General features: G+C 38.1%; 1 protein-coding gene across 3 annotated transcripts in view; it reads left to right on the top strand.

The window, feature by feature from the left end:
• LOC106093677 (RNA-binding protein 39) overlaps positions 1-21,420 on the top strand; it is a 111,633-nt gene that overhangs the window by 58,089 nt on the left and 32,124 nt on the right. The gene's annotated exons all lie outside the window — the stretch shown is intronic.

Here is a 21,420-nt window from a genome sequence, read left to right as displayed (position 1 = left end):
TTTTTGGTATTTAAATTCAGAAGACTTCTCCATTGAATCCTTTAACCAAATTTGGTACAATACTGCGGCATTCTACTAAGTTTGATTTAAAACAAAAATAAAAAAAATTGAAAAAATTCCGCCACCCTGATCCGGATTTGAACTCCGGACCTATTGTTTTCCTCTGTACCTCTGTGATAATAGATGGCAGATAAATATATGAATTTTTTATGGTACAGTAATATATGAATTTTTTATGGTGTCTGGGAAGCGGTTTTGGTGTAGAGGATGCAGCCATAGCATGTGAGTCAACGGACTTGAGGCACTTAAAAAAAATGGAAAATAACATTGCGCCAGACGTGGGATTCTAACCCAGACCACATCGCTTGCAGTCCTCGGCTCATTCCACTACGCCACGTCACAAGACGTGATAAGAGTTGTCACATTAATAAAAATTAAGAAAAATTTAGAAAAAAGCAAAAAGATGGGAATAAATTTTAAAAATTTACAAATTGGAGAATAGTTTAAAAGATTAAAATTTTTTTTTTGCCAATATTAACAAGAATATTAAAAATAGATAATATGTAAAAAATTTGGAAAAATGAATACTAAAATATTTAAAATATTGTAAAAAAGGGTAAATTGGGAACAAATTAAAAATTGCAAATGGCAGCTCAATACTTTTTTATTTTGTATGTCCCCTCAAACTATGCAAAGGCTACAATCTTTGTAGCCTCCTCATCAAATTTCCTAAAAACGAATCCAATTTGGCAACTATTTTTGCCTGAAATGGGTATTTTGGGTATTTCTGTGAAAAATTTTATATATTTGACCAATTAAACTGATAGTGTTATAATGTTCGACGTGCTAAATTTTTTACTAAACTTATTTAAGAATTTAACAGCTACAATTTATTTACTAACCCTAACTGAGAATTTTTTATAAATCTTAAATAAAACTTTTGTTTCTCTCCTATTTGGAGTGTTTTCTATTGGATTAAATCAAAAATATGAAAAAATATATAAAACTCCATTTTTACTTTGGGCCAAAAAGATGGGTCATTGGAACCATAGTGCATAGGATGGTGCTATACTAATTTCGTCATTCCCAACATAGTATATATGTATATATGAGACCCAACAAAGTATATATTTTCTTGGTCCCCTAGACATTCTGAGCCGATTTAGTCTTGTCCGTCCGTCAGTCCGTGGAAACATTTCCAAAATGTGTTAAACGCTCGTCGACAACTAAATGTATGCAATCGTTTTCACCTTTTTTAGAGTAGTCAGGCTCCAAAAATTTTAGAGCGACTTCTTATATTTTCGAGAGAGATGACAGTTTGCATTACTCCTTTTTTTGATTGCAATTTTTTTTGGAACACATGAATACATGATGGAGGCCAACGTAGCGCAGATGTTAGCATGTCCGCCTATGACGATGAACGCCCGCGTTCAAATTAGAGAACATCAAAAAAAAAATATTCTGCGGCGACATTTGTGAGGTACTTTGCCATGTAAACACTTCTCCTCAATGAGGTGTCGCACTGCGCCACTCCGTTCGGACTCGGATATAAAAAGAGGCCCCTTATCATTGAGCTTAAACTTGAATCGGACTGCACTCATTGATATGTGAGAAGTTTGCCCCTGTTACTTAGTGGAATGTTCATGGGCAAAATTTGCATTTGCAAAGATATTTTATCTCAATATCTTTAAAACTATAGATATGTCAAAATGAAAATTTAAATTAAAAATTCTGAAAGTACGTACCGTAAATCCCTAGAATGTGAATTTAACTCGTAAATACGAAGCCAATCTAAAAAAAAATAATAAAAAAAAAAATAAATAAATAAAAGTTGAAAGTAAAATTTCACCAACACCAGTGCAGAAATTGTATACCTCAAGCGGAATTTTATGTAGGGATTTTTTTTAGCACTATCCAGCGCCGAGAGACTCCCGGACCACATAGATCCTTGAAATTTTGCACATGATCTCGACACCTCGGCTTTATCTAATTCGAATTTCAAAGAGTTATCTGCATCCCTACTCTAGTTCAATTTTTTTTTTCGTTTCTATCCCACTGTGCGATGTCAGGTCAATTTTTACGATTTTTATTTTATTATGTTCAATAAAACTTATGTAGACTTGAAATAGGTTTGTTTAACGTATTTTCTTTATCGAAATTGTTTAGTAGAATGTTGAAAAACAAGGTAAATTTAAATTTCCACAAAAACAAGTTCTTGACTACACAATGGCAGGGCAATTTTCTGAAAAAGAAAATTCCAATTGAAATTATTATAAGAAAAAAAAACGAATAGAGAGATCTTAATAATATTTTTTTGAGTTTGTTAATAAAAAATCCAAAAATTTTTCACAAAAATACCTAAAATACCCTTTTCAGGCAAAGATAGTTCCCAAATTGGAATTTTTTTAGGAAATTTGTTGAGGAGGCTACAAATATTGTTTGATGCAAAAAACCCTTTGCATGGTAGTAAAAAAATATTGAGCTGCAATTTGGCACAGACTCGTGTTTTTTGCTACACACAGGTTAAGTTTTTGAACGGCCTAATCGGACCATATTTGGATAGAGCTGCTATATAGACCGATCTTTCGATTGAAGGTGTTAAGCAAAAAAATCAAATCACGCATCAAAATGAAAATCAAAGCACAAATGCCTTCGTAAATAGCAAAATACTAAGCCAAAATAGGCCAAAATTTCAAAAAATAAAAATTACAAGTCGAACATCTCCGAAACCAGTGGAGATATTGTAAACCTTAGGACGAGTAGAGATTTTTGAGCACTATCCAGAAAAAAAAATAATTTCGAAAATCGGACCACAAATGAAGATTTGGCAGCCTGAACAATTTTTCAAAATGCCGTGATGAACAACTTCAGAGGCCTGCCAAGAGGCGCCCGGCGATCACCTAGGTCGCTGACATTTTTCACATTCTTCACGACAACACCTCAACTCTAACCATTTCAAAGAGTTATCTTTATCCGTTCTCTATTGTCTTATTGGTTTCTATTTGTTATTTTATTTAAATTTATTTACATATAGGTATTTATATTTTATTTTATTTTCCTTCAATTTATTTTATTTTACTTTGTTTATATTTTTTTTCCTTAAAAATCATTTATTTTATGTTGATTTATTTAAATATTTTTTTTCTTTATTTTATTTTTTTTTTTTACATATTTTCTATTTTCAATATTCTTATTAATATGGGTAAATTAAATTTTTTTAATCTTTTAAACTATTTTCCAATTTGTTAATTTTTAAAATCATTCCTTTGCTTTTTTTCTAAATTTTTCTTAATTTGTATTAATCTGGCAACTGTTATCACGACTTGTGACGTGGCGTAGTGGAATGAGCCGAGGACTACGAGCTATGTGGCCTGGGCTGGAATCCGACGTCTGGCGCAATGTTTTTTTTCCATTTTTTTAAGTACCCCAAGCCCGTTGACACACAAACTATGGCTGCATTCTCTACACCACAATCACTTCTCAGAAACTATCAAAAATTACATATATTACTTATACAGTTGATCTGCCGAGGAAAAACATAGGTGCGGAGTTCAAATCCGGATCAAGGAGGCGATATTTTTTTTTTATTTTTGTTTTAAATCAAACCTAACCCCTAACTTAGTAGAGTACCGCAGTATTCTACCAAAATTGGTTAAAGAATTCAATGGAGTAGAGTCTTCCGAACGTAAATACCGAAAAAGGTCTTCTATTTTAAAGTAAATAAATAAATTACAATATTACAAATTTTTGAATTTTTAAAAGGATGGGCCCCCAACACGCTAGCGAAAACAAAGTCCATATACTTCCTAAAAATGAATATAATACCTTTTTCACCAATAAAAAATAAATTTGCAAAGAACTCTTACACTGAGCTCTTATATGCTGGAATCGGGTTTTTGTGGTGTCCCTACGGCCTAGCGAAAAAAATAGTATTTTTGGTTTTGTTTTGTTTCTTGTTCTAAATACTTGCTAAAAGTGCATATTATGTATTTTTACAAGACCTTTTTTTCGCCAATAAAAAATAAATTCGGCATAGAGCTCTTAGCCAGAACTCTTATACCCGAGACATCGCCTTGGTGTGGGGCCCCTAGGGCCTAGCGGAAAAATAGTATTTTTGTTTTTTTTAGTGTCTACATAATTCATACAAATGCATTTTTAGGTATTTTCACAAGACCTTATTTCACCAATTACATATAAATTTGGCATAGAGCTCTTACACTGGGCTCTTATATGCCGGAAATCGACCTCTTGTGTGGCCCCTATGTCCTAGCGGAAAAAATGAGTATTTTTGGTTTTTTATTGTGTCCATATACTTGCTAAAAATTAATATTAGGTCTTTTCACAAGACCTTACTTCACCAATAAAAAATATATTGGCAGTGAGCTCTTACTCTGCCGGAAATCGGCCTCTTGTGGGGCCCTTACGGCTTAGCGGAAAAAATGAGTATTTTAGGTTTTTTTCTTATGCCCATATACTTCCTAAAAATGGTCTTTTCACAAGACCTATTTGGCCCATATAAAATGAATTCTAAATAGCTAAATAACTAACCAAATTGGTGTTTTTTTTTTTTAATTCAAATGCATTCTACTAAAGTTCAAATTACTTGTTTCACATTACCTCATTTCAGATATAGAAAATATATCCGAAAAAATTGTTGGTATTTTTAACATTATTTTATTTTTTTATTACTTTGTATTTCATATTTTTATACCCTCTACCATAAGATGGGGGGTATACTAATTTCGTCATTCTGTTTGTAACTACTCGAAATATTCGTCTGAGATCCCATAAAGTATATATATTCTTGATCGACGCGATATTTTATGTCGATCTAGCCATGTCCGTCCGTCCGTCCGTCTGTCTGTCGAAAGCACGCTAACTTCCGAAGGAGTAAAGCTAGCCACTTGAAATTTTGCACAAATACTTCTTATTAGTGTAGGTCGGTTGGTATTGTAAATGGGCCATATCGGTTCATAACCTGATATAGCTGCCATATAAACCGATCTTGGCTCTTGACTTCTTGAGCCTCTAGAGTGCATAATTCTTATCCGATTGAAATGAAATTTTGCACGACGTGTTTTGTTATTATATCCAACAACTGTGCCAAGTATGGTTCAAATCGGTCCATAACCTGATATAGCTGCTATATAAACCGATCTTGGGTCTTGACTTCTTCAGCCTCTAGAGGGCGCAATTCTTATCCGATTGGAATGGAATTTCGCACGACGGGTTTGTTATGATACCCAACAACTGTGCCAAGTATGGTTTAAATCGGTCCATAATCTGATATAGCTGCCATATAAACCGATCTTGGGTCTTGACTTCTTGAGCCTCTAGAGGGCACAATTCTTGTCCGATTTGAATGAATTTTTGCACGAAGTATTTCGTTATGATATCCAACAACTGTGCCAAGTATGGTTGAAATCGGTCCATAACCTGATATAGCTGTCATATAAACAGATCTGGGGATTTGACTTCTTGAGCTTCTAGAGGGCGCAATTCCTATCCGATTTGGCTGAAATTCTTCGTGACGTATTTTATTTTTACTTTCAACAACTGTGTCAAATAAGGTTCAAATCGGTTCATAACCTGATATAGCTGCCATATAAACCAATCTGGGATCTTGACTTCTTGACCCCTAGAGGTCGCAATTATTATCCGATATGCCTGAAATTTTGTACGATGGATCCTCTCATGACCATCAACAAACGTGCTTATTATGGTCTGAATCGGGCTATAGCCCGATACAGATCCCATATAAATCGTTCTCTCTATTTTACTTCGTGAGCCCCAATGGGCGCAATTCTTATACGAATTGGCTGAAATTTTACACAGGTCTCCAACATATAATTTAATTGTGGTCCGAACCGGACTATATCTTGATATCGTTTTAATAGCAGAGCAACTCTTTTCTTATATCCTTTTTTGCCTACGAAGAGACACCGGGAAAAGAACTCGACAAATGCGATCCATGGTGGAGGGTATAGAAGATTCGGCCCGACCGAACTTAGCACGCTTTTACTTGTTTTTAATTAGCTTTTCTATTTATTGCCTTTTTCCAATTAATCAGCTTTAAAATTAATCTTTATTATAGTTCTGACCAAACAGCCCGCGTACAAAATTATTTTCAACAAGACTTTGGACGAGGACTTTCTCTTCACAGTTTAAGTCTTTTTTATAACAGTTATACGAGACTTTAACTTTCTGTATAAGTCGTTGAGCCAGGACAAGAACGAGACTTTATCTCGGGGACTTTATCTTCCCTCTATTTCTTTTGACGGCAAGGGCTGCCGCCTCAGTATACAACAGCAACCACTACCATAAATAACTTGTTACGGATGCCGACTGAGGACTTAAGTTTATTTTTGTGTGTTATCCATTAGCGGTTGATGATCTGAGTCTGTTTCCAGTGGAGCGGCAGATCTAGAGCACGGTAGTAGAATGGACTCCAAAGATCCAACAGCTGCGGTGGTGGTATCCGTCCGTAGCATGTTGTCTGCTACTGAGACCTCGACTGGTGGAGTGTTTGCGCCAGGCTCCACTAGCCGACAGATGACTGGTCAGCAGAGACTTTTCAGGACTCCTGGTTCGAGTCTTAAGGACAAGGCCGAACATATTCTAGCCTATAATTTGCGTAGGCCATCGGCCTTCCTTGGTTGGAATAGTAGAAGTCGCATCGCTCTCAGGTTTATTGAAGGACTTGGTGCGAATGATCCGAAGACTCTAAATTGGGCTCGGGAATTCGCTGCACAGGCTACCCCAAAGACTACACATCTAGATTCGGAAACTGCCCCGCAGTCAGCCAAAAGGCTGAGGTCACCTAGAAGAAGAACTAGGGCGAACAATAGTAAGGTGGGTCCAAGAACCTTTGCTAATGTCGCTAGGGACAGTTTGGTGATGGCAGTTGCCGACAAGGGAGACGAACAGTGCTGCATACCTAGGAATAATTGAAGTAGGATAGTCAATAGACTGTCATCAGTATACTCCAATGTTCTTGCGAAATTTCCTGGGTATCCTCCAGTTTGTGACGATGCAAGCTGGTATCGACACCTATAGAGACTAATTGCGTTCGGGTATCAAGCTCAATTTAAATGTATCGTTTCGCACTAAAAAATATTGGTGAGATCTGGCCAGGCGCAGCATTGGATTTAGTCAAGAAGGAAGATATTTCTTCTCGACCAATGGCGCATCCTTGGATACCAAAGCCCTGCACAAAACCATTTATTGGTGACTGTTTTTGCTGAGCTCTTAAACACTGAACCCATATCATGCTGTATTTCAAGACTACTGAAGAGCGAGGCACTGAAGATAGAGTAAAAAGAACAAATTCCTGTTGAGTAGATAATCTTAAAAAACAACCACCATTCAGTAATTGGGAGTATTTTTATCTCGAATTCATAGCCGCTACAGTGGGTTACGAGAAGTTACTCGCTGTATATGAAAGCGTCTCGCTGTCATTTTCAAAATATGAATTGATAACACAAATCGTTTGCAAACTGTTTTTTTTCTCATATAAAAAACTAGGCGTATGAGTATGTGTTTACCCATGTTTTTTCCAAATCAATCACGTTGCCTTCGTACGAATTTCGTACAACTTTATCTGAAGCAAAATGTACCCGAATACATGCATTGTCCTACGGATTAAACAAGTTGAAACTGAAGCTCCATAGAAGGGTTGGGGATTTAGGAGACGACTCAGCAGTTGTTGCTGAACACTTGCCTGAGGAACTATTGACCACATCGCTAAAGTATGACGGATTGCATGAGACTAAAAATTCCCCTGCCACGATCGAGACAGAAGGGGATGGCATCGAAACGGGACCCGACAAGACCTGTGTGGGTGGGTCATCCGGTTGGACTGGGCTCTAGGTGTGCGCCAGCGGGGAAGAACGGAACTCAAGAAGTATTTCGACAGCAGCAGCTAGTGAAGCATCTAAGGAGGAATTGTCCACACCGCAAGCGTCCAGTGTCCTGAGGAAGAGTGGTTCCACTGCTTTCTCATCTGCCTCTGAATGCGTGCGGATGAACTCTTGACGGAATCAGAAGACGAAACTAACACAACAGTGGTGGAAGTTCTGAATCCTGACTATGTTCCAGTTTCTGCAGATAAATCTCCACCATTGTAAGGCCGCTTCGGCGGTACTTAAGGTCCCCCTGATGGCTGGGGAAATTGACGTGATTGTTATCCAGGAACCATGGGCGTGTGGAGGCATGGTTCGAAGATTCAGTAGTAGCCTGCCTTGTTGTAGCTACATTTTCATGTGGATGTGGCGATCCTCCTCAAGCTCCTGTAGGTGAGCAAGCTCATAATAATTATTTAGAGGCGTCAATAACTCGCCTTGTCATATCGAGCATCATAGGTATTTGTGCAGGAGCCAGTGCCACCCGACCTCTCACTGCGACTCCACTCGATACCGCTGCTTGTCCGCGAGTGCAGTAACAGCTACTCCGTATGGAGCATTCCACTATTCGCAACCTGTGACTCACAGCTAAGTTTCTCGTGACAGCAATGAACACCAGACAGATCGTACCTCAATGTTCCAGCTTGTGCGGTGTTCACATCTATCTCGTACCGGAAAAAAATGAGTCTCATTATCCTTTAAATCTTAAGTCGCTGGTTGAAGCCGCTTCTGTAGGAAAGAAAAACCTCATTATAGGAAGTGTTGGATGATCACAGCTTCTCTGATTATCGTTACATTAGTTTCAGCCTTGTAGAAAATACTGCAGATGTCCCTTGGCTTAACAGAAGAAAGGCTGATTGGGATAAATTTCGGCACAAATTTCGCGGAGGATATAAATATAATGGTCAAGCGGATCACGAAGGCGACTGAATGACTTGCTTGTGTCACCATGTCCTAGTGCCAAGCCAAATGACCACCACAATGGTGGACCCCAGAGCTGGTTGGTCTAAGGAAGGACTACAGAAAATATTCAACAGGGCGAAAGCCACAAGAGCACCATACGATTTTGACATCTATAAGGCTGAGCAAATAAAAAATATAAGGGCGAGCTGAGAAAGGCTCAGAACAAATCCTGAACGGAATTCTGCAGATCAATCGAGGATACATCTGAGGCCTCTAGGCTAATGAAGATTCTGTCCTCGATACCTATTACGGTGGAGTGTATTCAGAAGTCAGAGAATGTATGGACAATGTCAAGTGAGGAAACACTAGAACTACTCGTTGATACATATTTCAAGGGAAATTCTCCAACGGACAACATGTCGCCAGAAGAGGTTGTCACTGATATGCATTCGTCGGGAGGCTATTAGGGAAATTGTGTCTGAGCCGAAATTCCTTTGGGCGATAAGAAGTTTTGACTCCTTTAAGTCGCCAGGCCTTGATAATGTATCACCGGTTGAATTACAAGCTGTTTCTGATAGACTGGTTCCTTGGCTGCTTGCATCAGAATGTCATATATACATGTGAGATGGAGGGACACGTAAGGCATCTTAATTCCGAAGGTAGGAAAACCTTACCACGCGAAGGCGAACGTCCTATTAGTCTGTCATCCTTTTTGCTGAAGACGCTTCCAAGGTTGATAGAAAAATATCTTAGGGCAAAGATCCCTGGAGATCGCCTGTCTCGGCAATAGAATGCATATAGTAAAGGCAAGTCCACTGAAACAGCCCTTCACGACCTAGTCGGCTACATAGAGGGATCTCTCGGTGTGAAAGAATATACAATGGTAGAATTCCTTGACATTGAAGGTGCTTTCAATAATGTAAAACCGACGTCAATAATGAAGGAGTTGGAGTTTCTAGGCATCAACTCTACCGTAAGAAAGTTTTTTTTTAAAAACTTACTGAAAGATGCATTACGGCAGGCTTGGGATCTGTGGATTTAGAAAGATGGCTCAGCAGAGGAACAGCTCAAGGAGGTGTACCGTCTCCTCTACTTTGGAATATAGCCATTACTTTACTTTAATTGGCTATGACAGAACATTTGTTCCACTATACGAACACAGAATAGCGTTCCAAGCCCCTCGATCATCTGCGCTCATTCTAAAATCTCTGACACCAAGTTTGTAGGTGTCTCCCACCTTTTGATCTTTCCATCGGGCTTTTGGTCGTCCCGGTTTGCTGATAACGCAGCCGTTGTATTTTGATACTTGTAACTATGCTGTCGTCGTCATACAGCTCGTGGTTTATAAGTCGCCTATATTCTCCGTTAGCGCAAACTGGTCCATATGTTTTACGAAGAAATTTTCTGGCCTTGGTTCCAAACCGCTTACTTAATCCAAAATAGCATCTGTTTGCCAGTATTATTCTTCGCTTAATCTCAAAACTGGCGTCATTCGTTTCGGTTGCGGCGGTGCCGAGGTAGATAAAGTTGCTGACTGTCTCATAGTTGTGATTCCCAACTTTCAACCTGTGCATGGCTTTTTTGGAGTTGAAACCATCTATTTCGTCTTATCTCCACTTACTGCCAGACCAATTTTCACTGACTCTTTCGATTCTTCCAAAGGCTGCAGTTACTACCTCTGGTGACCGACCTATGTTGTTGATGTCGTCTTTCATAGACGAGTAGCTTGTGTTCTCTTGTGAATAGTGTACCATATCTATTCACATCTGCATATCGTATTGGGTTGCCTAAAAAGTAATTGCGGATTTTTTAAAAGAAAGTAAATGCATTTTTAATAAAACTTAGAATGAACTTTAATCAAATATATAATTGCCATTTTGTTCGATAACCTTTTGCCATCTTCCTGGCAAATTTAGTATTCCACGCTCATAGAACTTCTGGCCTTTATCTGCAAAAAACTGAACCAAGTGCGATTTTATAGCCTCATCATTGCCGAAAGTTTTACCATTCAAGGAGTTCTGCAAAGATCGAAATAAATGGTAGTCTGATGGTGTAAGGTCAGGGCTATATGGTGGATGCATCAAAAGTTCCCAGCCAAGCTCACTCAGTTTTTGGCGAGTGACCAAAGATGTGTGCGGTCTAGCGTTGTCCTGGTGGAATATGACACCTTTACGATTGACCAATTCTGGTCGCTTCTGCTTGATGGCTGTATTCAATTTGTCCAATTGTTGACAGTAAACATCCGAATTAATCGTTTGGTTCCTTGGAAGCAGCTCAAAATATACCACACCCTTCCAATCCCACCAAACAGACAGCATAACCTTCTTTTGGTGGATTTCAGCCTTTGAAGTGGTTTGATCTGGTTCACCATGCTTGGACCATGATCGTTTTCGACTAACGTTGTTGTAAACAATCCATTTTTCATCTCCAGTTATGATTCGTTTTAAAAACGGATCGAATTCATTGCGTTTAAGGTGCATATCACAAGCCTTGATTCGGTTTGTTAAATGAATTTCTTTCAATACATGTGGTACCCAAATATCAAGCTTTTTCGCCAGTCCAAGACTTTTTATGTGATAATGAACGGTTGATTTTGGTATATTTAACTTCTCTCCTATCTCACGCTCAGTTACATGACGATCCAATTCGATTAATGCTTTGATTTGGTCATCATCAACTTCATTTGGCCGACCGAAAGATCCGCAATTATTTTTAGAGCAACCCAATATATATGAATATGATCCGTCTTTGATGAGATTTGGCAAGCTGACTGACTGACTTATCGCTACCAAACGGCTAGAATAATGAACTTTTGCACGAATTTTGGTCTTGGGTCATAGACATGGGATAAGGTTGGATTTGGTGACCAACGGAAAGGGCTAGAATTATGTTCTTGGGCTCAAATAAAAGAGCGTTTCGAAAATTTTTTTTGAAAATTAAATCTGACGTGGGGGAAATAGTAGATTTAGTACCATAATCTGTACTATTCGGTACTTTTTTGTACATTGAACTAGATTTCTGAATTTTGGATCTTAGGTACACTATGGCAACCTTAATTGGGTGACTATAGTAGTTTTTTTGGTAATTTTTACATTTAGGTCCTAGAAAGGTACCAGACAAGTACAAAATTAGTCAACTTTGTAGTTAAAATACGTCTGGTAACAGGAGGAGGATGAAAAGAAAAAATGGAAAATTAGTACTGGTGACAAGAGAATACGTACGTTTAGTACTGCAATTGGTACCATTTGGTACTTTCTTTACAGATGAAGCTAGAGGTCTTAAAATTGGGCATATAGGTACAACTAGGAGATATATGATGGGTGACTATGATCTTTTTACAATTCGTGCATTTCGTATCATTTGTTACTTTCTGTGCAGATGGAACAGGAGATCTGAAATTTGGCATGTAGGTAAAATTTAAAAATAGATGATGGGTTAAATGTTTTTTTTCACAATTCGAATATTTTTGTACTAAAATGAGTACTATTTGGTACTTTCTTTATAGATGGAACTAGAAGTCCGAAATTTGGCATATAGGTACAACTATTAAATAAATGGTGGGTGATTAAATGATCTGTTCAAAATTCGTACATTTTGTACCAAAATTGGTACCTTTTGGTACATGTAGGTACAACTAAGAAATATATGATTGGTGACTAAATAATCTATTAAATATTCATACATTTTGGTACCATTTGACACTTTATCTTCATATGGAGCTAGAGGCCTGAAATTTGGCATGTAGGTACAACTAGGAAAAAAATTATGGGAGACTATATAATTTTATTCACAACTCGTACATTTTAGTACCAGAAGGTACCAACTTTCTTTACAGATGGAGCTAGAGGTCAGCAATTTGGCAAGAAGGTACAAGAAGGAAATATGTAATGGGTGACTAAATGATCCATTAAAAGTGGTACAGCGTATGGGGACTGTTAAAAGTAAACAATTTAACATTATCGCAGTCTTGACAAATATACGACATGTCTAGGGAAACGTACTAATTGTGTGTAATTGGTACCTTGAAAGAAAATATTGGGCAATTAGAAAATACTTTTTATTCGTATATTTAGGTAGGGTATCAAAACTGAGGTAGCGAAGCGGATCAACGACTCTTTTTTTAATAGAGACTAGCATCCCTAGACTCTTATATAAAAGGGCCGCGTAGTTGACTGACTGACTGATTTATGTAATTTTGCATGTGTGTTGGTTTTGGGTCGGAGGCGCGAGATAATGCCGGGTTTGGTGATAATCGTACGATAAGGTACTATATAGTACCAAATAGTACGAATATGGGTTCTATTTGCACAGGGCAAAGGAATAGGGCTAAGAGATTATTCTTGGCCTGAAATTTAAGAGCGTCTCGAAAAAATAGGTCCTGAAGAAATTTTTACATTTTGGTACTTAAAAAGTACCAAACATGGGTGAACAGGGCGGATAGATAGAGCTAGAATTTTGAAGCTTGAATTAAAAGACATATGCTGCAAAAGATTGAAAGTGAAAATAAAAAATGGAAAAATGGTACCGGTAACGGGAGAAAACTTACGTTTAGTACCGCAATTGGTACCATTTGTTACTTTCTTTACAGATAGAGCTAGAGATCTGAAATTTGGCATGTAGGTACGACTAGTAAACATGATGACAAAATTGGCACCATTGGTACCTTCTTTACAACTGGAGGTAGAGATCTGAAATTTGGCATGTAGGTACAACTAGCAATTATATGATGGGTGACTAAATGAATTTTTCACAATTCCTACATTTTGATTCCGAAATCGGTACCATTTGATACCTTTATTGCAGATGGAGCTGAGGAGGTCTGAAAATTGGCATGTAGGTACAACTAGGAAGTAATTGATGCATGATAAAATGATCTATGAACAATTCGTGCATCTTGGTGCCAAAGTTGGTAACATTTCTTACTTTCTTAGCAGATGGAGCTAGGGCTCTAAAATTTTGTATGGTACAACAAGGAAATAATTGATGGATGGCTAAATGATTTATTCACAATTCGTACACGACAAGAAGATTTTTTTGAAATTCGTTCATTTAGGTACCTATGTACATAATGATATTTTCTTTATGGATTGAGCTGGAGCTCTGAAATTTTTACTACAGATATATTAGGCTACTAAACCGTACAAAATTTTACTTATTTTAAACTTGAGATTAAGCTCTGAAATTTCGGATACAGCTACACGTTGACAGTATATAGTGTGCAACTGAAAGATTTTTTTGAAATTTGTAAATTTTCTTTCTTTATGGATTGGGCTAGAGCTCTGAAGTTTTGATGTTGGTACACGTTGACAGCATATATCAGACAAAAAGTTTTTTTTTTTTTTTTTATTTGTAACTAAAACGTACAAAATGGTACTTTCCTTTTTACATATTGATCTAGAGCTCTCTAAATTGGAATACAGTTTCAGATGTAGAGTATATATTGGGCACCATTCGATTTTTTTTTTAATTTCCTAAATTTCGGTACTGAAACGTACAAACTAGTACTTTCTTTACGGATTGTGAAAAATATAGGACATGCTTACACCTTGACAGTAAATATTGAGTGACTAGAAATTTTTTGAAACGGCTAAAGATAGAATCATGAAGCGAATATTGGCCTTGGGTCGGAGGCGCGAACTAGATGGTATTTGGTAATATTCGTACGTTAAGGTACCAAAAAGTACCAAAATAGTACGAAATAGTGCATGTTTGCTCAGTGGATTTGATGACGTTACCGATTCCATCTTGAATCCGGTATTGCGGGCTCGTATGCGTCAACTGAGCGCATGAGTGTGATTGCAGAACCCGTAACTGCGGGTTCATTGACATTGTATTTAACTGAGATGCTTAATCTGAATCCCTTACTGTGGGTTCGACGATTACTAAAAAGACTTTTGCCTATCTCTAAGGGTGAATGTGAGTTTACTTGGATTGATGTTTTTACCGTTTTTCGTTTATTTATATCTTCGTGAATATACTTAATAGGGGTTTTAATTGTAATGTAATATTTTTATTTGTATGGTTTATACAGCTGCCACTAGCTGATGAAATAAATAAATAATTTATGAAATTAGGCTTGAAAAATAAGGTTTGAAATAAAAATTTTGGAAAATCGAACCGGAAGTCGGAGAAATAGTACGTTTAGTACCACAATTGTTACTATGTGGTACTTTTTTGTTAATTGAGAAAGAGCTCTGAATTTTGGTATATAGGTACACTTCCGCAACCCTAGTTGGGAGAATATATGAGTTTTAGGAAGTAGTACATAAAGGTACCGAAAAAGTTCGAAATTGGTGAACTTTGCACTAGGCGGAATAAAGCGGGTAGATAAAAAAATTATGAAAAAGTAGTACTGGAAATAGGAAAAAACGTACGTTTAATACCGCATTCGGTACCATTTAGTACTTTCTTTACGGATTGATCTAAAGCTTTGAAATTTAATATGCGAGTTTAACTAGGAAATATATGTTGGGTGACTAAATTATTTTTTTCAAAAATCGTACCTTTTAGTACCAAAAAGTACTTAATAGTGCGAAATGACTTATTTACTTTTACAGTAAGGAGTACAGGAGATAGAAGAACACATACTTAAGTTGGTACTTAATTGGTACTATTTGGTACATTATATATTGATTGAGACGCAGGTACAATTTGAAAGCATATATTCTGCTTGGAGATTTTTTGAAATTCGTGTATTTAGGCACTGAAACGTACATAATGATACCTTCTCTACGGATTGAGTTAAAGCTACCAAATTGCCATATAGTTACACCGTGGTAGTGTATATTGGGCGACTAGAAGAGTTTTTTAATTCATACATTTTGGGCATTAAAACATTCAAAATGAATAGTACTTTCTTTAAGGATTGAGCTTAAGCTCCCAAAATAAGGATACATGCACATTTCGACAAAATGAATCGGGCGATCAGAAAATTTTTTTGAAATTCGTATATTTAGGTACTAAAAAGTAGAAAATGGTACTTTCTTTGTAGACTGACCTACAAGTACTCCTTGACAGTATGTATAGGGCGACAAGAATATTTTTTTTATTACTCACATTTTAGTATTAAAACGTAAAAAATTTTACTTCCTATATGAATTGAGCTACGGCTCTCAAAATTGAGATACAGTTACACCCCAGTTTGAACCATTGAGTGGACGTATTTTTCATTGAGTGGAGCGGAAGTGTTTCGCTCCGCAAGTAAGTAGTTATTTTCGGAGAAATATTTTTTTTAATATTTGTCTTAAGTCTATAGATTACAAAATCCTCACAGACTAAATTGCTACTGCTAAATATATAAGTACAAAATAAATATATCCTATATAAATATATCCTGCTGGTTCCAGCCACGATTTCTGAGACAAAATAAAAAAAATTGTTTCTGAACCGATTCAATTGTATTGGAATGACTAAGGTAAACTGGGTCCCATACTGCAGAACCGTAATCTAAAATCCAACGCACAAAAGAAATATACAACTGCTTAGTAACTTAGTATCTGAGAACTCTTTACTCCAGCATTTATAAAGCTTAGGCTTTATATGCCTTGTTAATAATTACGGGAATAAGCACGCGGAAGTCTAGTCGGTGATCCAATAGGATGCCAAGATTGGTCATATATGAGACAGATTCAATAAGCCGCCATCAAAATAATAACTTGATTGTATACTACCTAATCTAAAAAAGGTCATATGCTTATATTTTTTAATGTTTATTTCCAGTAGATAATTTTTGCACCAGTCAAAAAAACTGTTAAGATCAGATTGCAGAAAACTTTGATACGTCTCGAGATTATACGACAGAAATATTTTGACATCGTCCGTAAACATAAGTACTTTAGAGTGGCGTAATACATTCGGCAAGTCATTAATGAACAAAGTAAAAAGTACAGGGCCAAGATGTTTCCCTTGTGGAACCCCAGAACTCACATCAACTTTGTTAGACACTGCATTATTAAATTTCACCATGTGATCAGCCAATAAGGTACGACTTTATCCAATTTTATAACGAAGGAGTGAATCTCATGTAATGCAACTTGATTTATAGCAATTATTTGATTTATCTTATCGAATGCCTTACTGAAATCAGTATAAATACAGTCTGTCTGGTATTTCTTTCTAAATCCATCGTTCACAACCGTAGTGAGCTCAATAATATTCGTTAATGTCGAACACCTAGACCACTTCGGTAGCCCACTTTACTGTTGGAGGTAGACCTTCCCGAAGTATATCTCATAGAGTTCTGCGAAACTTTCCTCTAACCGCAATTTCCACGTCATCAGCATACGAGGCCAATTTTACACCTTTTTCTTTCAGAGATAATAACATATTGTTAATGACTATATTCCAAAGTACAGTACACCTCTTTGAGGGTTTCCCTTGCTGATCCATCTTTTGAGTTTCACAGGTCCCAAGCCTGACATAATGTATCTTTTACGACTCCTATAAACTTTCTTACGGTAGAGTTGGTGACTAAAAACTCCCACTCCTTCATAATTGACGTCAGTTTTGCATTATTAAAAGCACCTTCAATGTCAAGAAATGCTACCATTGTACATTTCTTGACAGCGAGAGAACCTCTATGTGGCCGACTTGGTCGTGAAGGGTTGTTTCAGTGGATTTGCCTGCATGCATGCTGCTGTCGCCGACAGGCCATCTCCTTGGATCTTTGCCCTAAGGTATGTTTCTACCAACCTCTCAAATATCCTCTGCATAAAGGATGACAGACTAACCGGACGAAAACCTTTCGCCTTCGTGTGGTAGAGTTTTTCTGCTTTTGGAATGAAAATGATCGTCATGTCCCTCCACACAGGTATATATGACATTCTGATACAAGAAAAGTATAGCTCCCTACGTCAGCGAACCAGTTTATCAGACACAGCTTGTAATTCAACCGGTGATACATCATCAGGGCCAGTCGAATTAAAGGAGTCGACACTTTTTATCGCCCAAAGGATTTTCGACTCAGTCATAATTTAACTAATGGCCTCCGACCAATACATACCAGTGATAACATCTTCTGGCGCCACGTTGTCCGTTAGAGAATTTCACGAGAAATGTGTATCAACGAAAAATTATAGTGTTTCCTCACTAGACATTGTCCATACATTCTCTAACCTCTGAATATACCCCACCGTAATAGATCTCGAGGACAGAATCTTCCTTAGCCTAGAAGCCTCAGATGTATCCTCCACGGAGCTGCAGAATTCTACCCAGGATTTGTTCTGAGCCTTTCTAAGCTCGCCCTTATATTTTCTTAGCTCAGCCTTACAGATGTCCCAATCGCGTGGTGCTTTTGTGGCTTTTACCCTGTTGAAGAGTTCTGCAGTCCTTTCTTAGACCAACCAGCTTTGTTGCCCACCATGGCGGTCACTCTTTGCTCCTTGGTTTGACTCTAGGGCATGTTGACACAAGCGAGTCATTCAAAACATTCGTGATCCGCTTGACTACTATGTCTATATCCTCCGTAGTTTCCACTTCCTTTTCTGGTCTAGAAGAGATAGACGTGCAGAGTTTGTGGCGAAATTCATCCCAATCCGCCTTTATTCTGTTTAGCCGAGGGACCACTACTGCAGTTTTTTTTTTCAAAGCTGAAACTAATATAATATATATATGGTCATCCAACACTTCCCAGTCGCACATTCTTACACTTATGTCTTCCGATACAAAGGTAAAATCTAGTACCTCTTTTCTGTTCCTGGTAATAAAAGTCGGTTTATCCCCTTTATTACAAATCGCCATAATGCAACTTATAATATATTCGATAGCAGCTCACCCCTTTCTTTGACATCCGAACTTCCCCTACAATGAGGCTCTTCTTCCCTACAGAAGCAGCTTCAACCAGCGACGAAGACGAAAGAACATTTAGACTACTCTTTCCTAGAATACAGGCTCTGTGTCTTCCAACCCCGTGGAAGACCCAACAACTGTTGTGGCTTGTTGTCCTTCCCTCCTATAGCTGTTGGAGCCCTGGCGCTTGTAGTCGAGAGAAATGCAAGCGCACAACTAGTCGTCAGACTAATTATTGAGGAAGATACGGACAAAGAAGAGGGATGCATAGTTCGTCCCAAGCCTTTTAGTAAAGGTGTTGTTTCTGACTCGGATTCGAACAACGACGGTGTTAATGAAACAGTCATAGCAGCCGAATCGAGAGATGAGGGCATCGGGATGATGGCTTTGCCAAGATCACAAGCAGACCGAGAAAGCGGTACGGTGCACGACGAAAGAGACAGAGGAGTATGTACCGGCAGCGCAATCGGGCGAAAGTGAAGGATGCTGAAAGGGATAGAACTGCATTCCAAGCACTTCTACGGAAACTGGAATGATAATCAGATCTCCCGAAGAGCATAACACTGCTAAAATGCTGAAAATTAGTTCTTTGGGAAAACTAAGACAGCCATCCCGCAATGGAGACTCCAGACAGTGTCCTGCGGAGGTAGACAAAGTCAGAACAGGAACGAAGGAAGCGCGTACGGCCCTGAGTCTTCATGGACTGTGTCTTCCCAACGGTGGCCACAACCATCACTGAAGGGGAAGATGATCGCTGAGAATCGTAAGGAGCCGCCCTCTTACGCCAGAGTGGCAAGGAAGCACAACAGAGATGAGCTGACTTATGCAGTCATCACTATCGGCTGTGCATCCGGTAGGATTCCACCAGATCATCGGTCTCAAGTGGAGGATCTGGTTAACGATCGGATTTTCGAACATGTGTGGAACTAGGTAGAGGGTCCACCCATACAAATGATGACCTGCGACTATAGAGGGGACATCTTTACGCTGCGTTTTGCGGAATGTATTGATACCGTCAAACAGCTCGTCAGACGTATCCACGCTCCCTGGGAGGGCGCAAAGCTCTACCTTGTGAGAAAGATGGACAACCCCAGCTCACAAAGGCTACGGTCTTCATCAATGGACGGGACAGTAAATTTGCTACGGAAAGCATGTTAGGATTCTTGGGCAAGCAAAATCAAGGTTTAGTCGCAGAGAAGTGGAAGGTCTTTCACAGGGAGGAGAAAGGAACTCTCCTTGTGGTTGGCATTGATCAAGTCTCCGTGACGAGTTTGGCTAAGTCTAAAGGCATGGCGCACTACGGGAGCAAAGCTGTCTTTTTCAAGATTAGGAAGACTAGAATAGGCAGAAATTCTCATATGGAGACATCAGGCCGCGCAGTTGCAGCTGACTCAATACCGCCCAACGAACAGGGGCAGACGTCGATACAATCACGGCATCTCTCAAAATTGGAAGGACTAGGATAAGCAAACGACGAACCCATCACCGACTGGAATACTGGGATAGGTAAAGATCCCAATATCGAAACATTAGAAAGTGCAGCGACAGGAGTCTCAATGCAGCGTAACGAACGGGAAGCCGATGATGGTACCTTCACCAAAAAGCTCATTTACTTAAGATTTGGAAGACTAAGATAGGCAAAGTTCCTAGTATTCAAACATCAGGCAGTAGGGGACTGGAAACTCAATACAGCCTAATGAACAGGGTCCCGATGATGGAACCACTACCGAGTTTATAACGATTCGGAAGATTATGATAGGCAAAGAACCTAATACGGTGACATCAGGCAGTGCAGTGACAGGAAAGTCAAACAGGGAGCAGAAGATGAGATCATCACCTACTCCCAAGCAGCGTTACCCTTGTGCCACTTTAGTATCAAATTTTACACTTTTTTGGACGATGCCACTTGCGTGCCACTTTTTTTATTTGATTCTAAATGTCATACTTTTAACATTTTTGCGTCACTTTTCCATATATTTGTGCCACTTGTTCAAAAATATAACTATGTAGCGATTATGTGTTGTTTGACGTCCAACAAATCGCATATTAATGTTAAAATTTTTCGAAAAAATTTAATTTTTTAAGCTGAACGAGAGTAACAGGACAAAACAAAAAAAAGTTTGTTATGTTTGTGAAATATACCACTTAAGTATTGAAATACCCACCACCGCAAATCGTCTAAACATTTATTCTAAAACCTACAAATACATGTTCTGTAGATCGTAGATTTTGCGATTGATTTACGGTGGTGGGAATCTAATATTCGGATTGACCGAATTTATCTTTTATACACCTTTTTATGTTATTTATAAAAGAACTGAATTGTTTGTTTTTGTTATACACGTTTTACTTTTGTTTTTTTATGAAAAAAATGTTGTGCCCAATTTTGGACCAATTTAAACAAGTTTTTTCATTTTATATAAAAAGCAGAAGTTTCTTTGTGTGCTTTTGTTTCTCCTAGTTTGTTTTTTTTTTAATAAAAACGAAAAAAATTTGCCACTTTTCAAGAAATAAAATGCCATTTTTTTTTAGAAATGACACTTTTTGTGCCTCTATTTGAAAATTTCCAACGGAAACGCTGCTCCGAAGACGCCCATTTACTGGAGGACCAATAATTGAGGTAATCCAGATAAACCTCCACCGGAGCGAGACTGCTAAACACGCTCTGATAGAGAAAATCAGCAAGGGCAAGATTCATATTGCCTTAATTCAAGAGCCATGGACGACCCGGATAACACTTAATATTGGTAACACCGCTACCTTTGTTATTAGGATTAGGGAGGAGGTATTAGATGTGAAGATGGTTATGTTGGGTAAGAGTGGCAGTCTT

This window comes from Stomoxys calcitrans, chromosome 3 (genome assembly GCF_963082655.1).
Source record: "Stomoxys calcitrans chromosome 3, idStoCalc2.1, whole genome shotgun sequence".
NCBI classification, from domain to species: domain Eukaryota; kingdom Metazoa; phylum Arthropoda; class Insecta; order Diptera; family Muscidae; genus Stomoxys; species Stomoxys calcitrans.
The sequence above is the reverse complement of the archived record's forward strand: the minus strand, read 5'-3'. Positions and strand labels throughout refer to the sequence as shown.